Here is a 19,540-nt window from a genome sequence, read left to right on the forward strand (position 1 = left end):
CATGCCCTTGTCCTTAAAAATCTTCTCCCTTTAATCTCTTCCTCTGGGATATGATCTTTTTAAATACCTGCAGGATTTTTATGAGAGACAGAAAGAGTTATTGACTTCAAGTTGCTTTTACTGAGGCTCTGGCTCCTACGTGGGACAAACACTGTGAAACCACAGATTTAGACAATGGCTTCTTTGCTTGTTAATATGTCTCTAGTAACTCGTGTAGTAGTTGGTTTCATAAATAAAGATTCTATAAAAGAACGAATGAATGAACGGATGAAAAGTATTCGACAAGATGTATATAGATTCCAACCTTTCCTGAGGTCTGCCAAATTTAAACTATCTTCCTCACTTTCTCAGGCTGCCTACATAAATTGGTGTATCAATTTGGCAACCATCTCTAAGCAAAGAAACAGACCTTATAGTCATGGTGTGAACCTTCAACAGTGCACACACTAGACAAGCAGAATATAATCCAGGACATTGCAAACATGTTTTTATCAAGCAAAGAATCTGTGGGCCTATTTTCATTTCACTTTTGTATGAGGAACTTTGATGGCAAGACTGCTAAGTCCTCTTCCAGTTCTGATGTAGAAAGAGCTTACAAATTACCTCTAGATCAATGGTCCATGCAAAGTCAGCTTCATCTTAAAGACGAGTAAGTGAAAGGATAAGACGAAGTGTGAGAGAGGCTCTAGTCCCCTCAACATGCCTCCAGGTTCACAGAGCTCTTTTTTTTTTTTTTTTTTTTTTGCTTCACCCACTAAAAGAAGATCTATATCCATTACTATCCTTTTCTCCTTTGATCTTCCTCAGTATGAGAAATATGTTTCCCCTCTTTTTGAAAACAAGTGCCTCTAACTATGCTTGGGATATGTAGCAGGTGACTGTCTACAGGGCATCATTGGTTTTCACATGGTGAACATGACAAAACTCAAGAGCACAGTAAAGACAGTGAGATAACATAGAGCACCATCACATGGGAAGCATGCCTTTGGCTCTTAGATAAGAGCAGCCAGTTGATAAGGGGCAACGTTATTTACATGGCTTCATGTTTCCACAGAGAGATAGCCCCACTACAGTAAGGGTCCTGGCCTCCTTCCCCACCTTCTTACTCACTCCTCTCCATGAGAGAAGTGATTTCTCTACTAAGGAGTTTGGGAGAAGGGATAAGACAACCCCATTCCATAACAGCTATTGGGCCAGGTCTACCTATGTGAGGAGTAGGAGGGTACCTTGGACCAACAGACTCTGTGATTGAGTAGGTAGGTCTGCCAGATCCTAGAGTTCAGTGTTAGGAAGTGACATCCTCCAACGCAAATTCAGGATCTCTTACAACTCCCAACATGTCATGTTCACTGTAATAGCCATTGGAAATACAAATACCAATAAGTCATGGTCTATTTATTCAAACAACTCATGGGTCGTAGGGACATAAACATAATTACGACACAATGTGGTAAGAAATGACTGAGATGAGTACCAGATACTGTGAGAACACAGAAGAAAGATATCTAATCCAACTTGAGGGGTTCAAAGAAAGCTCAAGAAACAAGCTGAGTCATTTTTAAAAGAATTTTGTTGTTTATTTTAGAGAGAGAGAGTACATGTGAGCAGGGGCGAGGGGCAGAAGGAGAGAATCTTAAACAGGCTCCACACCAAATGGATGCAGGGCTGCATCCCACAATCCTGGGATCATGATCTGAGTCAAAATCAAGAGTAGGACGTTCAACTGACTGAGCCACTCAGGGGCCTTGAAGCAAACTGAGTCTTAAATGAGAAGTAAAATTTACCCATCAAAACAATAAATAACAAAACACCTACCATTTATTGACAATGTGCCATGTTCTAGGTAAGTGCTGTACATAAACTATTTAACTTAATGCTCATAACAGTCTATGAAGTCGATTGTCAATACTCCCATCTGAACAATGAAGATGTTGAGACTCAAAAAGCAAGTTTTTTGAGCTCATACAATGTGTAAGTGGTGAGGATGGAGGCACACATTTTTTTGGTACTTTAAATCAGGAGTCGGTGAACTTTTTCTATAAAGGGACAGATGTCACCACTACTCTCGACTCTGTTATTGTAGTGTGAAGACAGCTATAGACCATGCATAAATCAACGAGCATGTTTGTGTTCCATTTAAACTTCGTGGACACCGAAATTAGTTTTCTTATATCTCTAAGGATTTTTCTTCTCCTGGTTTTTTTCAATATTTAAAAAAGCAAAAACCATTGTCAGCTAAGTACAAACAGGCCCTATTCAAAGAGATTGCATCAGATTTGGCCATGATTACCAATGTCTTGAGTTAAATCATTTTATACCCAAATTCTTCTCTGTTTCTTGCTTGCAGTTTCCCCCCTCTTTGTGATGGCTGGGACTTCAGTTGGTTTTATTTTGTCTTTATTGGTGTGAGTTACTGTATTTTCTTTGATGTTTTCTAAGGTGTAAAATAATTTCTCGCCTTCCCAGAGTACCACTTAATTGAAATTAAGGAAGTTACAGCTTGTGCAAGTGCCCTTTAGAACCTATTACAGTCTGTCTGCACCACTAGGGCTCTAAAATATTAGGCAGAACTTTACTATGTGTTCTTTTGGCTCATCTTTTTTTTTTTCTCACTGTTCTCGGGCACATCCCTCTGAGTTAAGATGTTCATTCCTTTATAAGTCCAGACAGGGAGGTGATAATAAGCAGATTGGCAACTTCAGAAAGTGACCTGTCAGCTTTTACTACATGGAGGTGTTGGGTGAACCTTAGAATATTCCTTCTATTTTCCAAAAATGAGAAGTTAAAGGCTCTCATACACTGTGATGCGGAAACTTTCTTGTAGGAAAGGCCAAGTAAGGTAAAACTGTCACAGTTCAAATCTGGCTGTTATAAAAAATTGTGAAGGGGTAGAACTTACTTTCTGAGCCCCTCCACCCTTTCTTAGAGTTTGTTATGCCTGTTTAGCATTTGCCTGCCTACCTGTACCCTGAGCTTCCCAGTATCCTCAAAATGTCCCTGGGTCAGCTCCTCAGATCAGTCATAAATAGAACGTCTTTTAGTATTTTGAAACTATTGGATGTGAACCCTTCCAGACAACCAGGAATGGATCATTTTTAGCAGAACTGCTATTTGCTTCCGTTGTCCATTTCTTACTTAGTAATAGAACCCTAAATTGTTACCCAAGTAACTGGCTGTCTAGAAATAAAGACTAATTTTCCTAGCTTCCTTACAGCCAGCTGTGAACAAATGGCTATATTCTGAACAATGATAATTAAGGGGAATTGACGTTCAGCAGCTTTCGCGAAGCACACTTAGCTATCTAGTAGGCACCACTATTTTCTCTTCTTTTTGTCCCTTTGTCCTGGAAATAGGAATGCTATGGCTGAAGCTCCAGCAGCCACCTGGACCATGAGTATGAAGGTCACATACAAGAGATGGCAAGTAAAGAGCTGACAGGTGCATTCCTGATCCTTAATTTACTGCAGTCCACCAAATTCGTTCTGAATTACCTCTGGATTTCTTATATATGGGAAAAAAGTTAATCTCTATCTTATTTAAGCAATCACTTTATTGGGTTCCTACCATATACAGCTCCCCCTAACTCTAACTGATCCAATAATCAAGTTAGCCAAACTCATATGGACAAGAATATTGTCTCTCTGGCTTTTTGAGTCAGTTTAACTCATATATCACCAGATACCCAGTGGCTGGGAAAGGTGATCAAGGACACCTCCAAGACAGTTACAGAAATTTCTTGGCTCCTACTTGTCAGTTCCAGATCAGTCCTCAGCTCAGCTTTGAACTTGGATGTTTACCTACAGACACAGGATAGGATAGACGCCAAGAGCAGAAACTCAAGACTTCTCTTGCCCATACCTGCCCAACCACTTGCTCCCTGCTTGTCCTGGGGTAAGTTAACCTCTTGATGCCTCGGTTCCTCATCACGAAAATGGTGACATGAATAATAACTATCTCATAAGATTATCATAAGTCTGAAATGAGATAATGTATGCAAAGTGCTTAAGACAACGCCTAGCACAAAGAAGGACTAAGTTGGTATTTTTGACTACTATTATTGCCGTTAGTGTATTTGATGCTTTGGACTTATGTTGATAGCACTTTATCTTCCTAGCATAGATTTTTTTTTTCCATTTTATTCCTTTATAAGTTCATTTGAAATATGTGTCCGAAACTGCCCATCCAATCCCCTCTCACACCTACTTAGAACAAGGCATTTGAAGTCACGACACTCAGGCTTCGATGCCAACTGAGTGGCTCGTGTCAGAAATCAGAGGGGACTGAATTATAGCAGGGGTTCCTGTGTGAGGTGGCTCAGGCACAGAAAGCCACAGTCCTCAAAGAAACAGCAAGATTCATATACTAGAAGGACATAAACAAAAGACATCCCATGGAAAAACAAATAAAACAGATGATAAATTTCCAAAAAGCTTCTTAGCCTCACTCACAATACAAATTAAAACAATAAAGAATCATTTGTCATCTCTCAGGTTGATAAAGATTTAAGAAGTTTGATAATATCCAATCTTAAAGATAGTGTAGGGACATAGTGAATACGAGTTCTGTCTCCCCTGTGATCAGGGGATCCCCTGTGATCTTTTTTTTTTTATTTTTTTTTAATGTTTTATTTATTTTTGACAGAGAGAGAGAGACAGAGCATGAGTGGAGGGAGGGTCGGAGAGAGAGGGAGACACAGAATCCGAAGCAGCATCCAGCCCCTGAGCCGTCAGCACAGAGCCCGCCCGACGCGGGGCTCGAACTCACAGACCGTGAGATCATGACCTGAGCCGAAGTCGGACACTCAACCGACTGAGCCACCCAGGCGGCCCCCCCCCCCCCCGTGATCTTAAAGCAAACAGAGACATATGTAGAGGAAGAGTGAGAGAGACCTATATAGATACACAGTTCCTTTTGTTGTTTTATTTGAAAGAAGTGTATCCTATATCTACTATTTTATTATTTGCTACTTTAACTTAGTATTATTGTTTTTAAATTGAGATATAATCAACATGTAACATTGTATTAGTTTTAGGTGTACAACATAAAGATCTGATACTTGTATATATTGTGAAAGGATCACCACACTAAGTTTAGTTAACACCCATTATGTCACATAGATGTGGTTTTTCTTCATGTGATGATAACTTTTAAGATCTACTCTCTTAGCAACTTTCAAAGTTCCAACGTAGTATTAACTGTAGTCAGTCACCATGCAGTACATTATATCATCCCCAGGACTTACTTATCTTATAACTGGAAGTCTGTACCTTTTGACCTAACATTATTTTGACATCTTAAAATGGTTTGTATAGTATTTCCTAATTGTGGACTCCTAAAATGTTTCAAATTACGTACTACTATGAAAATTGGGGGGTTCCCTGGGTGGCTCAGTCGGTTGAGCGACCAAGTTCTGCTCAGGTCATGATCTCACAGTTTGTGAGTCCGAGCCCCAGGTCAGGCTCTGCGCTGACAACTCAGAGCCTGGAGCCTGTTTCGGATTCTGTGTCTCCCTCTGTCTCTCTACCCCTCCCCCACTCATGCTCTGTCTCTGTCTCAGAAATAAATAAACATTAAAAAAAAATTTTTTTTAAAGAAAAAAAAAGAAAGTTGGTGTGCATGCCTGGGTGGATCAGTCAGTTGAGTGTCCAAATCTTGATTTCAGCTCAGGTCATGATCCCAGGATTGTGGGATCGAGCCCTGCACTGAGCTCTGCACTGAGTGTGGAGCCTGCTTAAGATTCTCTGTCTCTCTCTCTCTCTCTCTCTCTCTCGCTCTGCCCCTCTTCCAGCTTTCACGAACTCTTTCTCTTTCTTAAAAAAAAAAAAATGCTGCTGTGAACTTCCTTGCATGGTACCTTTGTGCACTCGTATGAGGATATATGTCAGAAAAATTCCCACAAACAGAATCGTTGAGTCAAAGCATATGTGAATCATAGTGCTGGAAGCTCTCTAAAAAGTTTGTTTTATTGCTGTTTCTTCAAGGATTCTGGCTTTCTGTGCCTTAACCACCTCACATGTGGACCCCTGCTGTAATTCAGTCTTCTTCTGGATGCTGACATTAGCTATTCGGTTGACATCCGGGCCTGAATGTCCTGGCTTCAAATGCCCTTGTCCTAAGTAGATGGAGAGGGACTGGATAGGCAGATTTAGACACAATCATCTAGGAGGCTTAGGTGACAGAATGAAAAACTGTAGAGCTTCTTTTCCTAAGTCATGCCTCCTTCATGAGGAAGAGGGATAGGTTATATAGCCCTCAGACTCTCCAAGTTGATGTGAGTCTGTGTGGCCTCATGAGAAGCCCTTACTCTGTAGTGAGGACTATGCAGAAAGCCCAACAATGAGAGCTGAATCCCTTTGGGAATGTTGGGGAAGAACAGCGATCTCCAGGCAATAAGGTCTCCCCAGCCTGGGGCCATTTAGAGCCCACAGAGTTAACACTGGCTGATACATTTCCAAGAGCTCTTGGCATCACCTCAGAGCACCAACTGCAGCAGAGGAAATAATAGAGAAAGTAGAGTCCAGAAAACCTGTTCCAGCTTTTCAAACGATGCAGATCAAGTAAAATACATCTGTGGGCCATAGTTTTGGTAGGTACAAAATTTGAATCACTTTTTTAAGAACTTGCACAAAGTCCCGTGTTGTGAAATAAGTATGTATATCACAGCCTCCGGAGAGCCTCTTAAACCCCCTTCACCGTCCCCTAAGAAAAGGCATGACTCAATCCAATCTTCCTTGCTTAGGGGAGCCCCTTCCCTCTTCTCCCGCGGATATTGCAAAATCTTGTTTTTCATCTATTCCTGGGAGTACCTGAACTCAGGAAGCTAAGGCACTTGGCAAAAGCAACAAATTCTCCTTCAGAACAAAGAGGCACAGTTATAAACCCAGCTCTAGGAACACACGGTGCTAACCTATAGCTCTCTAGCCAGATAAGCCACCTGAGCTCTGAGAGTGATTGCAACACACAACTTAACCAATCACCCAGCCATCACTCATGCTTTTCCAATCAACCTGTGCCTCCCTCCCCACCACCTGGTCTGCACCAATCCATGCTCACCGATTTCTTTCAAGTTCCAACTCGACACCCACCGCCCTGTCCTTTTCTGAGGATGCCCACCTTCCACATTTTCCTGGACACTGAAGTATTTAGTCCCCACCACAGTGGGCTCCTTTATGTGTTCAGAAAGTCAGAATGACACAATGAAACTTTCCAGGACTTTGACATCTGGCAGACGTGTGGTTGAATTCTAGCCCTGGCAGTAGCTAGCTATGACCTTGGGCGAGTTACTTAATAGTTTCCTCCACTGTCAGATGGATAATCACAGTTGCCTTGGAGAGTTGTTTCAAAGATGACATCAGATAGTACATCAGATAGTACATGTAAAGTACTGAGCTCCTTGACTCATGCTATCAGACCTATTATTCTTAGTTTTGCCTCTATTTCTCTAATTTTTAACTTCACATAATTATTTTTTAATTCACATTGTCCATTCCTTGAAACAGAAACCAAGTCCTGTGTTTTTAATCCCATAAAATTGTCTAGCACAGGCTATTTATAGATTAGTCAATAATTACTTCTGAAATTATTGGAATAGTTAAATAATATTGAGGTCAAAGTTAAGAGGGACACCTGAAACAGGTTTAAAAGTTGAGGACCCTTAAAAACTGAGAATAAACTGAGGGTTGATGGGGGGTGGGAGGGAGGGGAGGGTGGGTGATGGGCATTGAGGAAGGCACCTGTTGGGATGAGCACCGGGTGTTGTATGGAAATAAATTTGACAATGAATTTCATATTTAAAAAAATAAAAATAAAAGTTGAGGACCTCAACAGAATAAGCACATATTGTATAGAGCTATAATTCTCTGGAGACTGAAGAAAAATGCTCAAGCTAACTCAGAAAACCTGACTAACAGTAACCTTGGTAAAGTCTCACAACCTTGCTAGGCTTTTGTGTCCTCAGCAGGAAATGATGCTTAACAATATCTGATCTGTCTACCTTTCCAGGTGTTTTGAGGACCCGTTGCCATCATCCATATGTAAACAATTTCAAACAGTAATATAGTATAAAAATGAAAGACCTGAGAATGGTTGGGTAAATTACATTTGTTAGGATTGTCTAGGAAAGAAAAAAAAAAAAAGAGGTAGGCTGTTTCTCCCGGAAAGCACTAGACCTCTGAGCATGGTTAGTATCTGTAGCCTTGAAATGTGCACCTCCCTGGATGATGGAAGGTCAGGCTGTACTTTCCAAGACTGATCACAACCACCTCCGCTTGCTCCTTAAACTCTGCCCCCGCGCCTGCATTAAGCCTGTGGTGTGACTAAAGCTAATTTCTAAAATATTAGGGGCATTTAAAGGGAGCAAAGTCCAGGTACTGACCCAGAAATGTTCTCTGGGTTGACTACGTTTACCAAGAATACAAAGTGCAGAGAATACTGGATCTTCGACAGAGTCAAATAAACCCAAACTTCACCTCTATGCAAGTCCCGTTTTTCACACCCTTTAGTTCACGTTGTTTGGGTTTCTTTTCATTTGCTTTTGCTGCAAGCATTTGGGAGTGTTTGCTTCTTGACAACTGGGATTTTGAAAAGAGGTGGAAAATTACTATCAGATAGCTATTGCACACTTTTTTTTTTTTCCAGAACCTAATATAAAAACATCTAGTCTGGTGTTGAACCATAGAGTAGAAAGCAAAACGTCTGCCATCTTATTTCTGTTAGTAGTTTGGGCACTGGTATGGGTTGAAGGAATACACCATGAAGCAGAAGAAAGGTCTGCTGGCTAGTTGCCAAAAAACTTACCTTGTAAGCATTCCACTTATTGTATGAACAGGGATGAATAGACCTTGGAGCTCAGAGATATGATTCTGTGAGAACATGAGACTGTATCCGAGCTCTGAGGAACAGAATTGCCATATATTAACTTCCCAGACAGATCTAGAAATGCAGACCCTTAGTTCAGTTCCTTTCATTGGGAGATACAGAATCATGATCTAAAGATCAACACCAGACTGTATATGTCTTTGGTTTGCTTGTCTTTTTTCTTTGCTTTTCTTTGCATTTTCTTTTCTTGTCTTTTCTTTTTTAGAGAGAGAGTGTGCACATGCACACCGGAGCGGGGGAGGGGCAGAAAGAGAGGGAGAGAGCATCCCAAGCAGGCTCCACGCTGTCAGTGCAGAGCCTGATTCGGGGCTCTGTCCCACAGTGAGATTATCACCTGAGCTGAAAATCAAGAGTCAGCCACTTAACAGACTGAGCCAGCCAGGAGTCCCTGCTTGTCCTTTTCATTTGTGGGGCCAAATTACATTCAACACGTTTTTAAGACAAAATTTTTCCAGCTTAACTGAGATAAAGTTGACATATGACATTGTGTATGTTTAAGGTGTACAACATGATGATTTGATATACATCCATATTGTGAAATGATTAACACAGTAAGGTTACTTAACGTATCCAGCCCTTACATAGTTACCTTTTTTTTACTTTGTGGGGAGAACTTTTAAGACCTACTGTCTTAGCAACTCTCAGGTGTACAATAGGGTACCGGTAACTATAGTCGCCATTTTGTACATTGTATCCCCAGAAGTCATTCATTTTGTAACTGGAAGTTTGTACCTTCTGATCACCCATTTCCCTCACTGCGCCCCCCACCCCTAGCAACCCCAATGCACTCCCTGTTCCTATGAGTTCATTCTTGTAGATTCCACATATAAGAGAAATCATACAGTACTTGTTTTTTCCCTGTCTGACATATTTTACTTAGCATAATGCTCTCAAGTTTCATCCATGTTGTCATAAATGACAGGAATTTATTCTTTTTATGGCTGAATAATACTCTACTGTATTTATAGTTACCCTATTTCTTTATCTACAATAAACACGGGAATAGAGGTATCTCTTCAAGATCATGATTTTGTTTCCTTCGGATATACAGTCAGAAGCAGGATTGCTGGGTCATATGATTGTCCTATTTGTAATTTCTTGAAGAACCTCCAGACTGCATTCCGTAGTGGCTGCACCAATTTACATTCCCACCAAGAGTGCACAGGGGTTTCCTTTTCTCCATATTCTCACCAGAATTTGTTAGCTCTCATCTTTTCGATAACAGCCATTCTAATAGGTTGAGCCAAATTTCAAGAATCATTTAAAAGTAGATCTCTTGATCGTCCTGGAGAACCAGAAGATCTGGCCCCTATGCCTTTCCAAATGGCAACAATTCCTGGCTGTTGCTGAGTGCTGGTGCCATTTACAGGAAGTTTGTGCCATCTAGATTTGCACAGATCTTATTACTGATAGTTACTGATAGTTTACCACAGCACTTGCATGGCTTTCTTGTAATAGAGAAATACCTCTTCTATAACTTATGTCTCTATCAAAGTTTGGAAAGTTGAATAAAAAGTTAGAGGGCAGAGTGATTCAAGAAAATTGAAAGAGGGGCCCCTGGGTGGCTCAGGTGGTTGAGTATCCGACTCTCGATTTTGGCTCAGGTCATGGTCTCATAGTTTGTGAGTTTGAGCTCCGTGTTGGGCTCTGTGCTGACAGCATGGAGCCTGCTTGGGATTCTCTGCCCCTCCTTCTTTCTGTGTCTCTCAAAAAAATTAAAAAGAAAATTGAAGGAGGGCGTTTTTCCTTTTGGAGGTGAAGAATAACATAAACAATAATAAATATAATAAGGTAACATAATAATGTAAATATATATATTATTCGCCTACTGTCACAAGCCTCTCCATCCCTAACATAGAGTTGCAATAACTTTAGCCTTGAAAGAATTTCAGATCTCATTGATTATATAGGACTTTTTGTGATAGAATCTAAGTTCACTTGAAGTAGATTCAATTGGGAAAAACAAAATTCTCTTTTTGAGAAAAAAAAAAAAAGAAGAAGAATAAAGAAAGAAAAAAAGAAATCCTCAATAACCCCCAAACAAATTTTCAGCTGCTTGGCTTTCTGGGGGGAAAAAATGTCAATAAAATTGTGTTGCATTTGTGCAAAAATAGGACTCCCTTGTCCTGCCTTTTATATAAAGCTACTTTTACTGGGAGCATTGATGTTGGTGACTCCAAAAGGAACAACGGTAGTTTCTTAATCTTTCAGAAACCCTGTGGGACAGAGTTTAAAACACAGCAATGTTAGGGTTGCCAAAGACTCACCCTTTGGAAGAGAGGCTGATCCTCTTGAGGGCTCCCCTTTAAAAATGATTTAAAGGCCCTTGCTCAGAGGACCACAGATGTAAAATCAGAGCTTCAGTCAACTGAAGCCCACAATGTGGCAAAGGGGCAGGGTGACCCAGAGGAAGGGGATGTGATGTGGAGTTTGTCAAACTGAAATCTGAATTCCAGTCCTTCCAGCCCAAACAGATGTAACCTTGAGTGTAACCTGGAGTAACAGAGCTGATGTGAATATTGCACGAGAAAACATGAACTGACCCTTTGTAAGCACTTTCCAAAGCTGGTTCTGATTCTCTTTTGTGTTTCTTTATATATAATAATGATAGCTATCATGGATTGGAATGCCCACTATTTGCCAGACCAGTGTCCCTTAACCTGAGTTCCAGATTCCCCTGCTTTTGAAGTTGCTTCAGAATGGGGCACCTGGGTGGCTCAGTTAGTTAAGCATCTGACTTCTGCTCAGGTCATGATCTCACTGTTCGTGGGTTTGAGCCCCACGTTGGGCTCTGTGCTGACAGCTCAGAGCCTGGAGCCTGCTTTGGATTCTGTGTCTCCTCTCTTTGCCCCTTCCCTGCTCTCTCTCTCTCTCTCTCTCAATCTCTCTCAAAAATAAATAAACATTTAAAAAATGTAAAAAATAAAAGTTGCTTCAGGTCAACATTCTAATGCACTAGACCAGTGGTCATTCCTTTTCTGCAAAGGACCAGATTAGAACTATTTTTATATTTTTGACGATCTCTACAGTCAAGGGGCTCAAGGTCAGAGGCTTCTACAGTCTCTGATATTATTACTCAACTTTGCCTGCCACTGACTATGAAAGCAGCCATAGACAACATGTAAACAAATGGGCATGGCTGTGTTCCAATAAAACTTAATTTACAAAAACAAGCAGCTGGACCATAGTTTGCCAGCCCTTACACTTGATTATGAATCTTTGCATCCCACATACAGTTCTTGCTATCCCAATGCATAGTTAAAATTTTCAGTTTGTTTTAGGAATGAGGAAGGGAGGCAAAAGAAGGGGACAGAAGAAAGAGCAAAGAGACCTCAAAGCGAATTTATATACGGTACACTTATATTTAACTATACAGAAGATTCTTCTTCCTCTTGTCTTAAGCTATACGCCTTAACTAGAATGTTTACCATTTACTAGCTCTGTCTGATCTCTGTCATGACATTACTCCAATCACTTTTTCTGACTTTATGTGGGCCTGTGGCCAAGTGCCTTATATACACTATTTAATCTTTACAATAATGCCGTGAGATAAAAAAAAATTTAACACAAATTTTACAGATGAGTAAAAGGAAGCTTAGAAGAATTAAATACTTTCCCTAGTGTCATAGAGCCAGTAAATTAGAGGGCTGGGACTTAAATCTAGACAGTTTGACCTCACAATTGCTTACTCTCTTAGCCATGGTTTCTCCATACATAAAAAATGGATTATCCATTTACACCCTGCTGGGTTCTTTGAAAGATTGCAGTATTGAAAGTATCTGAAAGTGCCTGGGTCAAAATCAGGGAGCATGAAATCAGTTCCTTTTTCTTTGTCCACCCTACCATTCAGGATTACTCACAATTACTAAATATTTATGGAGTACCCAATATATTCTCAGGTTTGACTGATCTAGAACCACCGATTCCTGGGAGAAGGAAGATTTGGTCATGGCTTTGCTTCCAAGGATGTGTGACCTTTTGGAGTCTTTGACCTTAGGTTCCCACATCTGTAAAATAACACATGTCTGCTCAGCCTTTTCAAGAATGCTAACTTATCTGCATTAGGAATCCCTTGAAAAACATGTACATTTCCAGACCCTATATAAGACATCAGAATCCTTTGGGCTGAAGCTTAGCTTTCTTCATTACTATCTCCAACTCTATTTGGAAAACAAAAAACAAAAAACAGTATTGACTCCATTAAAAAGTTGAAAGAATAACGAACCCCCATTTATCTTTCACTAGATTCACTTATTGTTGATTTCGCCATATTTGCTTCGTAGATCTTTTGCTCTTGCTCTCTTTTTCTGTCTCTTCTATTTGGAAGGCAGTTGATGGTTTGCCACATTTTCTGGGTAATTCCTCTCTTCCCATTTGAAAGTCAGTTAAGGACATCATTTCACACCTAAACACATTAGTGCATATCTTCTAAGAATGAAGACATTCTCTAATGATAATGCCATTATCACACCCAAGTAATTTGGTTAACAGTGATACAATTATATTATCAAATATATAATGTCTTTGAATGCCACCAAAACAATGTCCTTGTATTTTTTCTTTGATGATCTAATCTAAGATTTTGCATTTTATTTGGTTTTCATGTCTCTTTAGCTTCCTTTCATTTAGAAAATTCTACCATGTTTTTGTCTTCCATGACTTGACATTTTTGGGAAATCCAGGACACTTGTTTTGTAGAATGTCCCCCTCCCCCCAGTCTGGGTCTGCCTGTTTTCCCATATCTAGATATTTAGCTGGTAAATTGGATCAAACATCTATATGGTACTTTGTGCACCTTTATTGGAATACATTCTAAAGACAAACGAATTGCAAACCAATTTTTAACTTACTAGGTTGGTTTGTTGTTGGTATTGCTATTGGAATAGTGATCATAACTCTGAAATAATTTCTATATTGTAGGACACAGCAAGATGAATAAATACGTTGACATTTTTGGAAACCAGATTCTCATGTATTGGAAGACAAAAATACGGAAAAGAGAAAGTAAGAAAGTACCTTACATGTTGGATTTGAATTGGATATGAATATAAACTCAACATACCTACCTTCATAGTAGAAATAAGCACATCTAGTCTCCAGATCGTGGTTCTTAAATAACATTTCATACTAAAAGGAACTAGAGGTCCTTAAGGAATGGCTGATCCCAGGGCTAGGCAGATAAAATACAAGTTGATCCTGGAATAGCTTGTTATGGCAGAAAACAAAAAGAAAAAAAAATATGCTTAAAGACAATGGGGACCTATCAAAAGTACATAGGAGTCAGCTTGAGGAGTTTCATGCTGGCCAAATTTGGTATATGTAAGCAGAAAACAGAATAATAATACTAATGGGGTAGAGCACATTAGATAAGAATGTACATCATAGTGAAATTAAGAAACAACAGGCACAAAAATGACTGTACTTGGAAGAAAGATCCTCATTTCAGTAGTATGTCTGCTAATAAATGTAGAAGGAATTACTGAATTCAATATCTGCTTTTTAACATGCTCCCTAGGTGGTTCTAATTCCCTCCAAAGTTTGGGAACAATTGCTAGATGTTTCCTTGAAGCTCTTTAATTCTACAACAGCTATAAAATGTTAAGCACAGCCCCTGCCCTGGAGAAAATAATACTTAATAGAAATGTATGAAAAATAGAAATTCTAGTCAGCCTGTTGACAATTTGTTTTTGTCTTTAAAGTACTTATGAAAGTATTTTTTCCTCACTGTTTAATATGCCAGTCATTCTGGCTACTCCTGACTCTTGCCATTTTATTCCAGCACTGTCCTAGGAGAACTCCTTCCTGTTACTCCCACCACAAACCCCTTCCCCTGTGGTATGAAATATTGCCATCCATGGAAATGGGAAAAGGAAGCAGCTACCTGGGATTGTCTCCAGGCTCTGCCTTTTGCTTACTCTAATTTTCTTTGTTCCTTCACCAGGCAGACCAGAGCTTTCAGGCATCAGTGCATCCTTGGAGTTTAGTTTGGTGGACCCTGTATGTAAATTCAGTGACTTGTGACACCTCAGAGGGCTTGAATTTCCATTCCAGAAGTAGGACAGTAACCCTTTGCTTTTAAACATGTCTTCTGCCTCAGGGCTTCCAAATTTTGCAGTTAATTGGGCCTATTTGTGTATAGTTCTAGTATGATTATGCAGAGAAGCAATTCAAAAGCTAGCATATACTTATGGATTTCCCTCCCCGTAATCAAACTCTTTTCCTTTGCTCCCCACATCCAAATCGACTGCCAGACCCCATTAACTCTGCTTTTAACATTTTTTAAGCATCATCCTTTGACTTTCCATTTTCTTGCTCTCATTACCAAAGAGCCACTGCTGTCTTCTCTGTGAAGTTTCTCCCTTGATCGTATTAGACTCTAGTCTAAGCAAATGATACCAAAATGCCCATATCCAGGCTCTTGACTTCAATGCCTACTTGTTGATTGTTCTACCGTGCCCTCAAATTCAACAAATCTAAAAGAAACTCGTACCACCTCTTGACTAGTTCTGCCCTCTCCTTCCTGGCCACCTAAGCTCATACCTAGTATATTGTAACAATTAAAAAGCACGAGTTTGGAATCAAACAGAACCAATTAGGACAAGACTTAAATCCCAACTCAAACACTTAGAGGCAGTGTGACCTTATTTAACTCAACATTCTCATCTGTAATATGGCGATAACATTACCTACATCAAATGGTTGCTGTCTGGAATCAACGACATGTGTTTTGTACATACATACAGTGCCTACCAGAGCATAAAGATTGAATAAAAATGACTTCTTATTTCACGGCTTCTCCTCTTCCTAATTCTCTATATGGTAAATTATCACAATCTGTTTAATAGTTTTTTAAACGATCTCTTCTATTTATGCACAAATGCAGCTTCTTGGTTATCCCTGCTTAGGCTATTGAATAATCTTTCTAGGTTGTTTTCTTGTCTTCAGTAGCCCCAAAGACTTGTGTTCCTTATGTGTGCAAGAAATCATGCTAAGACACTTCAGTCTTTCCAACTAACCCATTCCTCATTCTGTCAACAGATTAATCTTCCCCTGGGTCTGTTTTTATTACACTTCTCCCTTGATTAGGAAGAATCATTGGCTTCCCAGTACCTTTAGGATAAATTCCACAGATAGGGTAAATAGGCTCCAGCTTATCTGTAGTGGGGAATTATAATTTGGTCTGGCCCAGGCCTCTTTTCCGGCCTTATTCTAGTAAATGTATCCATTTATTTTGGTGAATTGCTTATCATCCCCATTCCAGCCACAGGGCTGTATTGGGAGCTGTCAATCATGGTATCTATCTTCAGCCACCAAAGAAGATATGTGATCCAAGCTGAACCAACTTTCTCCCTTTGGATACTTTTCTAGTTGAGACCAGGGGAAAAGAGGCCTTTCCTTGTTGGAAGCTGAGCTGGGTACTATAAACCTTGGCAGTGCCAGTGGCCACCGTTTGGCCTTGTGCAATCTGAAAGAATGAGGTGCACTGGTATCAGTTCCAGCCGTACTCAAGGCTAGCCTTTCTCTTGCCCTTAGCAAATTGGCTATGTGAGCTCATGCATTTCCCATTCGGTGTTTAGCATTGGTTAAGATCCTATCATTTGGAGCCAAGCATTCTGACTAATAATACTATCTTTTTACCAGATCTCTGCCTTACTTTGTTCCCAAACCATTCTAAGCTGATCAACCCATGGCTCAGTGAAGATAATCCGTTCATCCTTCTCTTCCTGCCTTTGACCAAGTTGTTCCCACTGCTAGGAATGTTTGTTCTCCCTTATCTCATTCTCCAAAGTCTGTGCTTCCGTAAGACCAAGGCAAAACCTTTATCTTCGTGAAGCTCGGTTTGTTCTCCTCGAGCTTGAGGGAGTGTTCCCTTAGCTTAATATGTAGGCTTTAGATTCCAAAACCTAAATGTCATCTGATGTTTAGTTACTTATTGGGTCATTAATCCTTGCTATTTCCTACCTTTCTACCAAGTCAGAATAAAATTCCTAAGCTCAACTAAGGTCTAGAAGTGAAGGAACTAGTTCCAAACCATAAACACAACATGGGGCAGAATACATTGAAGTTTCCCTAAAAATACTCATGTCTGGCTGCTGAAGGTAGAGAAATGCATTTAAAAAGGAAAAACATGAACCAGGAGCTTAAATTACCCAAACACATCTAGATTGTTAGGGGCTGGGGGAAAAGACAGAGCATAATTTAAAGAAAGTGCTAGAGTTTACTAAATGATGAGAAATGGAAGACCATAAACATTTCATGATCTACAGGTATTACCAGGCATCAAAAATGTTGTTGTAATGTTTGAGAGACCCAGAGCCGTCAAAGAACGTGAGGTTCTTGCCAGAGAAGGCAGAAAGGTGGGAGATGTGGTGTTTGGGAACTAGCTCAGGTTCCAATTGGAGTCAGGGAATAGAAGGAATGGGTGAGAATTCAACCTAGGATAAAAAAGGATCTGCACATAGCCATGCGATAGACTAAGAGTGCAGTACAAGGAGCTAACAGGGAGATTGTCTAAGAGAACCCTGCTACAATGGGAGGGAATAAATTGGGTGATGAAGAAAAATGGGCTATCAGGTTGTGACGTAGAATATGAGACGAACTTTCTCATGGGTCAAGGGAGAGTCTTGGGGGGCGGGGGGTGATTCCATGAAGTAAATGGAGACAGTGTGGAAAAAAGTGAGTTTCCCTCATATATAGACCTCTTGAGCCTGAAGGTTCTCAAAGTAATTTAATAACCAATCTCTTTTGGAGCCTAAGAAACAAGACTGTGAGATAGTTATTTGAAATGTCATGTCCATTTCATTTCATATTATTCGAAAGATGTGTATGGAGGAAACTGTGATTCCTTATTCCTCCTCACCCTCAGACCAGACATGTTTATGCCTACTTAGGCTAACTTGCTAAAGTTCCCAATATGCAGAAGGTTATCTTTCTTTCTGGGATTTCAAAGAGCCATTTTGTCCCAACGTGCCTTTAACCTAAGTTCTAACCGATCACTGACAATTTTAAAAAGGCTCAAATGTACAGTCCCTTAGAAAAGTGACTTAAATTTATAGGATGAATATAAATATTAAGACTGGTATAAATATTAAGACTTATGTAGATATTAAGGCTGGTATCAGGTTTGTTTCAACAGCAGGTTGTTAAGGAAGGGAAGTAACAGGAGTAGAACCCAGTCAGAGAAGCTGGAAGACAACATCTAAGTACTTTCAGTTCTGCCTTGGGCCAGCCCTGCTCCCGGAAAAGTCCCCCAAGCAGCACCCCATGGTGAGCAGTCAGATAACTCTCACCTGACTGACTGGCTGGGTGATAGTCTGGGTGGTGGTCCATCTAGTTTACCAAGGACCCGCCCAGAGAAAAGCCAAGCACATGCAATAGAGGGTGTTTGCCAACCCTTTTTAAAATTGATGATGTACCTGTTAGCCAACCGGGGTGTACCAGAGAAGAAAGAACCTGCCGGTGCTGTCCCCCAGTCTCAGTGCTTGATCTCTGAGGTGAGAATCTATAAGCCAGCATTTTGCTTTAGCCACTGATTTCACACTCAGCATTGCAGCCGGCTCAGGCCCCCATGTCTCTGTGTTCATGTCTGTTTTCCTGTAGGAAATTCTCTTTGCATACTAGGGTGTGCCTCCTGCAACGCCCTCAGTTCTTCACCAGAGTAGGGACTCCTTAAGCATTTAGCCTATGGTATTGACATCCCTAGGCCTCACCTCCGGGGTTTTGCATTTCAAGTACCCTTCCTGTGAGCATCCCCCTTCTCTCTTGTTCTGTTCTCTAATTGCCCCCTAGATATCAAAAACCTCTTTGTTTCCTCTTCACTATTCACCTTATAGCCACTGTCCACCCTGTGTATTGGATAAATCTCCCTAAAGATGCTCAGCCTACTCTTCATGAAATGGTGCCCCAAATACAGTGATGATATTTTCCAAACCCAAACACTGGATCCTGTGTTCCACCCAGTAGAAGTTTACTCAGTAGGTAATAGTAAGCAATGCTTGAAATCGACACTGTCTTCGACAATCCAAAATGTTTGGCTCTTGCAGCTCAAGAGGACAAGGAGGACAGGTATGTTGCAATCTTCCGAGGCCCTACCTTGTGATCTGGTCCAGCCTACCTCTCTGATCTTGCCTCTACCTCTCTCTTCCTCCCACAGGCTGCACCAACCACGCTGACCTCTTTCTGATCCTGTGAACCAGATAAGCCGGGTTCTGTCTCAGGTGCATTGTACTGGCACATCCTTCTTCCTGAGACCGTCTTCCCTAGATCTTTGTAAGACTCCCCTCTTCTTACCATCCACATCTCTCACAAAGGTTGTCCTTAATAGCACCACTCCTGGTAATTGCCTGTCCTGGTTACTCTTGACCCTATCACACTGCTGTATGTTCTTCCCAGCATTTACTTCTGGAAGAAAATATCTTGTGTGTTTGTAGTCTTTCTCTACCTCCACTCTACCACCAGCTACAGTGTAAGCTTCATAAAGCATGCCTTTGTCAGTGTGTCTGTTCCCACATCACAACACCTAGAACACTGCCTGGGATGTAGTGGTTGTACAACCAAACTGTGTAGGGGCTACTGATTGGATGAACACTGTTCCTTCCACCAAGCACTGCGCTGTGAAACTGAGGATCACATGACCTGCTCTTGCAAGTCTAAGTTCACACAA

General features: G+C 40.6%; 1 long non-coding RNA gene across 1 annotated transcript in view; it reads left to right on the forward strand.

Moving 5' to 3' along the window:
- LOC128312849 (uncharacterized) overlaps positions 1-14,213 on the forward strand; it is a 58,088-nt gene extending 43,875 nt beyond the window's left edge. Inside the window, exon 4 of the long non-coding RNA XR_008292680.1 lies at positions 13,798-14,213. This is a non-coding gene — a long non-coding RNA (uncharacterized LOC128312849). The remainder of the gene's footprint in view (positions 1-13,797) is intronic.
- The last annotated feature ends 5,327 nt before the right edge of the window (positions 14,214-19,540 follow it).

The sequence above is a fragment of the Acinonyx jubatus genome, chromosome F2, assembly GCF_027475565.1.
Source record: "Acinonyx jubatus isolate Ajub_Pintada_27869175 chromosome F2, VMU_Ajub_asm_v1.0, whole genome shotgun sequence".
NCBI classification, from domain to species: Eukaryota; Metazoa; Chordata; class Mammalia; order Carnivora; family Felidae; genus Acinonyx; species Acinonyx jubatus.